Raw genomic sequence first — 8,627 nt, forward strand, 5'->3', positions numbered from 1 at the left:
ATTGGTCTGTAAGGGATATGCTCAAGAAGAAGGTTTGGACTATGGAGAAAGCTTTGCACTAGTAGCCAGACTAGAAGGGGTCAGAATTCTACTCGCCTGTGCTACTTATTAAATATTTAAAGTATACCAAATGGATGTCAAATTGGCATTCTTAAATGGGGTGTTAGAGGAAGAAGTATACATAGAGCAACCGGAAGGGTTTGCATATGAAGATGGGAGGAATGTGGTATGTAGGTTGCAGAAGGCTCTATATGGGCTGAAACAAGCACCGAGAGCTTGGTATGAGAGGTTACACTCATATCTGCTAAGAATTGGGTTCAAAACAACCAGTGATAACAGCAACCTGCATCTGAAGAGCGAAACTGAAGGAAAACACCTAATTGCTAAGCTCTTTGTGGAAGACATCATCTTTTAGGGAGATGATGAGATGAGTAGGAGCTTTGCAGGACAAATGCAGCAAAAGTTTGAGATGTCCATGATTGGTGAGATTAAGTTCTTTATTGGCCTACAAGTCTTTTAGTTAAAGAATGGCATCTTTATCAGTCAGACTAAGTACATAAGAGAAATTATTAAGACTTTTGGAATGGAGGATTGCAAACTTGTTGGAACTCCAATGGTTACAGGTTGCGAGCTATCTAAATGTGATGATGCTGCAGAAGTGAATGAGACACTTTACCAGTCCATGATCGGTAAATTACAGTATGTTGTACATAGCAGACTAGACATAGCACAAGTTGTTGGCTTGGTTGCCAGATTTTCTACAGATCCAAAAGAAACTCACATGATGGCAGTCAAAAGAATATTCAATTACCTAAAAGGGACTGATTCGTATGGTCTCTGGTATCCACACAAAGGAGACTTTAATCTAAGTGTCTTCACTGATTTAGATTGGGTAGGAAATATAGATGACAAGAAGAGCACCAGTGGAGGAGCATTATTTCTCAGAGAAAGGATTGTAAATTGGACAAGTAAGAAACAAAACTGCATATCTCAATCTATAGTTGAGGCCGAGTATGTAGTTGCTGCAATTAACTGCACACAGATAGTTTTGATCAAGCAACTGCTGGAAGGAATTCAAGAAAAAGTGGTTGGACCAGTAGTGATTCATTATGACAACACCAGTGCCATTGACATATCTAAGAACTCAGTTATGCACTCCAAAACGAAGCACATAGCCATCAAATATAACTATCTAAGGGAGCAAGTTCAAGAAAAGGAAGTGGTGTTGGAGTACATACCAACAAAAGAGCAGGTAGCTGATATATTCACCAAGCCACTATAGAAGAACACCTTTAACTATCTCAGAGGTAAGTTGGGGGTTATGCCCCTCCATTTAGTATAGTAAGAAAATAGGGTTCTACATCAATCTGGTATAATTTTAAGTTTTTTCATATAAAATAACTAGATTGATGAGTGTGGACTACTCCGGTTAGGTGGAATAGTCTTGTAAGTGTTCAGAATGGACTCTTTGGCATTGTTGTCAAAGGGGGAGATATGTTTAGAGTGTTTGAACATTGGCAGATATCAGTGACAGGGGGAGATATTCTTCACTTAGGGCAAAATGACTGGACTACTACAGAGATGAAGAAGCATGCATCTAATTAGCCAAAGTTTGAAGTGTTTTCCATCAATGCCAAAGGTGGAGATTGTTGGATTGTTGGCATTGATAAAATCAATCTATCTTGAAAACTAGTATATGTGCTAAGGTTTGTCATTGATGTCCAACACTTACCAGTGAAGACACTAACCGATGAAGTACTATAGGTAGAGTGGTGTTGTTGTTCATTAAGCAATAATGAATGGAAACAACATTGGTATTGAATGACAAAAGGTTACTTCAGCTCAAGGAAAGATAAATCAAGTCAACCGATCTATCACTGAGGAAGATCAGTCACTCTAGTGGTGGTGAAGTCACAAAAGGTGACTCAAGCAAGGCAACTTATTTTCCCCAACTAATCGGTAACTCACTAGCAAATAGGGGAGAGACATGATATTGGCACAACAAACCGGAAACCAAAGAATGAACCTATAAAGTAAGAAGGGCAGCTACATACCAGTACACCGGTATGATAGAAGGAAGACAGGTAGTCACCATAAATCTCAGAGTAGTGATCGGTCATTTAGTTGTGGTTGCAAAGAATGAGTTGGTAAGCTTGTGTATACGCCAAATCATTTGTTGGTAAAGTTAACTTTTAGTTATCATGCAGTCAAGCATGATTACACGCAGATTCTTTGGTTCGCATTTATTTGACTAAACATGACTCAAAATTTTATGTCCTTGGGAGATGCAGTGGCAGAACTGGTTGAACACTTGGCAAAATTGTTGAAAGGCACACAAAGAAAGAGCAGGAGAGTTTGAATTTGAAATCTTCTGAAAACTTTGATTGATTTGATTAAGGATATGCTTGTAGGTGTCGACAGAAAAAGTGTAAAGAGTTCTCGAGCTCCTTCAGAAAGTTTTGATCATGAAATTTGGAACAAGGAAATCTTGTCGAAGGTGATCCAAGGTAAAGAGCAGAGTGAGAGGAAGTGCTAAGAGGTGTTAGCATAGTTGTGTGTGTGTGAGGTAGATCGAATAAGTGCAGAGTCGACAGACAGAGAACTGGCTGAGTGCAGAGCCGAAGGACAGAGGACCGACTGAGTGCAGAGCCGAAGGTTAGAGGACCGACAGAGAGTAGTGCCGAAAGAGAGGTGACCGGCTGAGTGAATAGCCGAAGGTGTAAGAAGGAAATCGGTGTCGTGCAGAGAAGACACAAATAGTGTGTGTTGAGTGGAATGCATGTTGAGATCTGATCAAGCTATCAGTAGCTAATGCAATAGATCATCCATCTGTTGCTTTCTAACAACTGCAACATAAATCCCTTAACTGGGTGGACTTTAACAGGTCCCTATTGTAAAATCTCTTAACTGGGTAACATCTTAGCTGATGTTCTAAGTCCTCTAACCAGGTTGACTTTAACAGAGTAAAGGCACTAACTGACCTTGATCAAAATCCCTTAACCGGGTGGCACCTAACAATGTCTGTGTATTCTCCTAATAGGGATTGCTCTTTACCGGGCATACTCCAGAAGAGGGCAAATTTTGTGAGTTCCTACTCACACCGTGTTTTTCTCCCTATTGGGTTTCCATGAGAGAACTCCTTGGTGTCACTGTCAATTTTTCATGCTTGCATATTTTACTTCAGTGATTAAGTACATTGTTGGATCTTAGATGAATGAAGATTTATGATAAATGTTAAATTGTGAAAATTTGATTAAGTGTTGATTCACCCCTACCCTCTAAGCACCAATTGGGACTAACATTCCCTGTGTTGGATGCTTGTTATCGAGATAGATGATCCTTATTTTTTGCAGAACTGTATATTGGGATTCCCTATTGGCAACAGATGATGTATATTTCTAGCAAGATGCATGTACATGATGTAATAAAAACTTAATGATGACTTATATAATAGAGAGACATGGATATACATTGTATATGGGCATTAATCATCCATGGATGTTGTATATTACCATATTTGATGTTGTAATTCAGTAATAACATTATGATAACATAGGAAAGAATGTTAAAATTGTTTAATATGTTTATATGATCATTCTGCTTGTGTACTTTAGTTTAATTTGTTCATGTTAAAATTGCATTTTTAATTTGTAATGAGAAATGTAATAATGTAGTTTAATGAGTAGTTGTCATCTTTTAAAAAAATTATCTCTACTTTTTGAAACTATGTGATAGTTTCTCTACGGTTTTCATGGTGGGCATTACATGAACTGTTTGAGTTGCATCTGACATATGCATGAATTACTTTTTACATTCATTGTACATAAACTACTTTTTACATTCATTGTACATAAACTACTTTTTACATTCATTGTAAATACACCACATAACAATATTCACATCCACAAAACCTTTTCGCATATATAATGTGTACACAATAGTTATTTTTCAAAAACCATATCTTTAACTTACAAAATTGATGGTTATATATATCTGCACTAAATATTTTGATCAGTCAGCTCAACCAGAAAGGGGTGAGAATGAAACATCCACACGCAATACAAAAATGTCTTCATAAGATGTTGGCTTCAATCTTGATACAAAAATAGTTTGTAGAACATGCCTCTAATATGTCTGAATAGGACCGAATCCAAAAAAGCCTAGTAGATTATGCCTTCATCACATTCGGATGGGACCAGACCCAAAATACCTTCCGGTAAGGTAGATACTAGACCTCAAATATGCATGAAGTAAACATAAATGTACATTGCATAATAAAGAAGCTAAAGAAATGGGTCTATAACATATACTGAAGCAAACTACTGGACCAAACCACATCAATGACATCAATGACAATAGGCCAACATATATGCATGCATGCATGCATGTATGTATGTATGTATGTATGTATGTACATATGTGTGTGTGTACACACACATACATATATGCATATACATACATGTGTGTGTGTGTGTGTGTGTGTGTGTGTGTGTGTGTAACAAAATTAATAATGTTATATTTTATTCCTCCCTCTTCCCTTGATAACTCTTGTTTTTCAAAAAATGCATTTTCAACTATCTCAACTAGATGAAAAAGGAAAAAATTATTTCTCAATTGTCTTAAAGGTTGCATTTTATTTGTTTCTACAATAAAATGTAACCTTTAAGACAACTGAGAAATAATTTGTTCTTTTCTCATCTATTTGAGATAGTTGAAAGGGTGCTACAGTCCTTGTGGCTACGACATCCCCATGGGGGTGCCGCAATCCCAAGGTTGTGGATCCCATTATTTTATTTATTTTTAAATAAATTTTATTTTATTTTTAAAAACAAAATTATATATATATATGATTGTATCTTTCTTTTACTTGCTATGGTTGGGTGTTGTAAAAACCTTCTGCAAAGTTTATCTATTTTAATAATTCATATCATTCACAACATGACGTAATTTGTGCTAAATTTTTAGGTAAGTCACTTGTCCTAGTTTCAACGAGTTTTGATTTGGAATTATTATGTAGCCAACTTATTTTTTGTTGTGTATAATTTTTTTCTATAATTTTGTGATTGTTATCTATTTATTGAAGGCATTGGTTCTCTTGAATTTTTTCTCACATTGAGAAAAAACTTCTAGGTGCCTAAAACATACCTCATTGCATGCCTAAAAATAAACTTTTAACTCACAAGTAGAGTTAATTAATATGATAAGAAATGAAAGCCTTTTATTCCAAAGAATAATTTTCTATCTCTGGATAGTGTAGACTTTATATTATGGATTTTGGATAATTGGAGTCTTGTTGCATCTATTATTGGATTTTTAAAATCTACCTTCTCACAAGAATGGATTGTATTTGTAATGAATTCTTTAAACACAAAAATCCTACTAAGGATTGATCCCTTAAGGTGCAATTAGCAATGGATAAGTAGATTATTGAAATAAAATTGATTCCATATTTATATGTCAAAGTAGTATTATAATGCAACCAGTTTCGCCACACTGTAACTAGCTAATATCATATTTTTATGTATAACAAAATTAATTAGTTACTATAGCTTGGTTAGCAATTAAGAAAAGTAAAAGAGAATTATTTTTGATACCTAAATCAAAGCAATTATGTAAAATAGAAAGTTCAAAAATAGTACAATTGGAGGAGTTTAGGAGTTGGATGCAAATAGACTATGCAAGAAAGGGCAATATATACACTATAGCAAAAATATATCTATGAAAGCAATAGGGTTTGATACCAAATATAAGGGAAATCTAAATAAATATAGAAATAACAATAAAAAAATGTAGATGCGAAGATAAAAATATTTCACAAATTTCAGGTGTCATATTTTACACCATAGATAAGAATGCACATCATACATTTTCAAGTAAATCATATGAGGAATTCTAAATAAATATAGATGAAGTGGAAGTTATCTTAAGTGCGTAGTGCCATGTTATTTCAACTGTACAATGTCATTTTTTTAAAGTAAAGTTTGTGTGTGTACACACTATTGTCTAAAGATATATTTGGTGACTCTTTTATTTACATCTTAAGAATACAATTTTAGAGTATGAGAAATAACTTTAGAAAGATGATGTATGAGTCCATTTATAATATATTTATTTTACATAAAATCAACCATTTATTTATGTATAAGTCCACTAAAGTCTAATTTTAAAGTGTAGAAACAAAATAAATCAACAAATAAATAGTTCTTAAGCTCATTTCATAAAAACAAAAGAAACCATCAATATAAATTCTTCAAACATGAAATTGTTACAAATCTTTGTTTCAAATGATCATAGCGTCAAATATACTGTTTCAGCCTTGGAATATTTAGTCACGCGCTCTTCTGTATTCTTGAAACGTAGTACCTAGAGCGCTTACTTGTTCACTAACAAGAAGTTTCAATAGCCTTTCTGCGAATTTACGAACAACGTCATTAAATGATAAGTTTTTCAGGTATCCAATTTCATTATTGCTACGCTTACGCTGTAAGGAAGGGTAGCGGTAGTTAGTTGTTACCCGCGCCGAAGCATTCGTCTGAAATCCCAGAAACTTTCTCTAGTTGTTGCCACGATTTTATATATATATAAACTCTACCACATACTATTATTGCACTGCTAATTAATATAATTAATATAATGACTACCCGTTAATGTAACTGTGAAAAGATATTGAGTATATCACAATGCCCCTTTTGGAAAATCGGATCTGCTCGTCGTGTGTATGTTGAGATCCGTTTCTTCTAATATTGTGGTGTAAGATACCGAAATTTCTGCAGCCAAGGTACGCGTTTAAACATGCGGCGGTGATTCGATATTGTTAAGCTGGATAGTTTCAATAATCGTTTAAACTGGGGTTCAAATAACTTGTTTTTTTTTTTGTTTTTTTTTACAGTGGATGGCGATAGAAGAATTTGCATCTCAACCTAAAAATCAGCAAAGCAAACTTTTAAAAGATATGATCAGCGTGTGTGTTGCCAACGTCAACGGACGATGTAAAGGATTTTCAGGCATTGGGATATCGTCTAGCTCGCGCAAACCCTCTGCATTCTACTTCAATGCTCTCTATTCTCAATAATTTATCGGCAAAGCGAAGAACAAAGCTAGAATGGATGCCAGGCACTCACTTTAATACATCCATCCTAGTTAGGTCTGGAAATCGCTAGCACGTTGCATAAGGAGGTGCAATGATTACCTCAGAGAATATTATGTTTAACATGTTAAGAGAGATATTTTTTATTTTTATTTTTGTATTGTCTATATGTTTTGTAACTCAATTTGAAATACATACAATGTTTTTATCAAAAGTTTGAGAAAAAATTGTATTATATATTTGTTTATATTTAATCTAATGAAACATTTGTAACAATTTTAATTTTGAGGAATTTGTACATCATGATTTCCTTTGGTTGTATGAAATAAGCTTGGAAAGAGATTTTTGCTTGTTTATTTATTTCATTCCTACACATTGAAACTAATATTTAATGGATTTATATCATAAATTATGAGTGGTTGGTCGTATGTAAAATGTATATATTGTAGAAAACAAAAATTTAGTGTTAAGCAAAGGAATTATAGGTGAGAAAATATAATATTAGTAAAATGGAAATCACTCAATGCAATAATATACGAATGTCCAGTACACACTTATACCCCATGTAGTTATGAATATATTAGGTTAGAATTTCTTTATGAAAAGAATAGATGGAAGGTTTATCTAGAGAAGGTTGTATTGAACATTGTGTACTTGAAAATTAATGAGAGTACAAGTAGCTAAGACCCTTCCCTTTCCCTTATAATTGTGTGTGGAATTTTTTCATTCTTGAATATTGATCAAAGGAATTAAATGGTGGTTCTCTTCGCAGACCCTTTATTGATTAACTCTAGACAAAGTTGTAAAATTTCAGCCTTGGATTGTTGAGTGTTGATTCTTGAGATTCATGTATAGTAATCGCCCATGTAACGAATAATGGTATTTATTTATTTATATTTATCTTCCATTACTTGATATTAAAAAAAAAACATTTTCTAATTTGTTGGACAACATTAACATAACTATTTACAAACCTTTTATTCTATACCAGTGTATTAGACAAGTCATGCATATTTATTTAAAATAATTAATGTAGAAAAACTATTTTTGAATTATACTAAAGTATGTTAAAACCCTAAAAATAAAATGTACTATTGACATCATAGTCCACATGTCAATATCATGCATCTATTTGTAAGCTATGTAACTACATATATAGGAGTGCATATACGATTACTTATATTTTTGGAAAATATTTCTAAATTCTCATTGTGAGTTGTTCTTTTGGTATTATCACTTGAGAATATATTGTTTAGTTGTGAAATCCAACAAGAACACCCTTTCAATTTCCCCAACCCTTAACATTCCCATATCTTTTGACTCTTCGTTGTAAATGAGAAGTTTTACAAAAAAAATCAAGATAACATTTGAAGTTGATGAAACTTAATGTAATTGCTATGATCATTCAAGGAAAAATAATAATTCACTTTTCTACTGACATAACCATCTTTGTTGAACCATGAAATTCATTGTCTTTATTAAATTATGTTTGTTGTTTAATCTACTCTCAGTTTTCTTAACACATACATTTGAATTTTAT

Source organism: Cryptomeria japonica, chromosome 7 (assembly GCF_030272615.1).
Source record: "Cryptomeria japonica chromosome 7, Sugi_1.0, whole genome shotgun sequence".
NCBI lineage: Eukaryota > Viridiplantae > Streptophyta > Pinopsida > Cupressales > Cupressaceae > Cryptomeria > Cryptomeria japonica.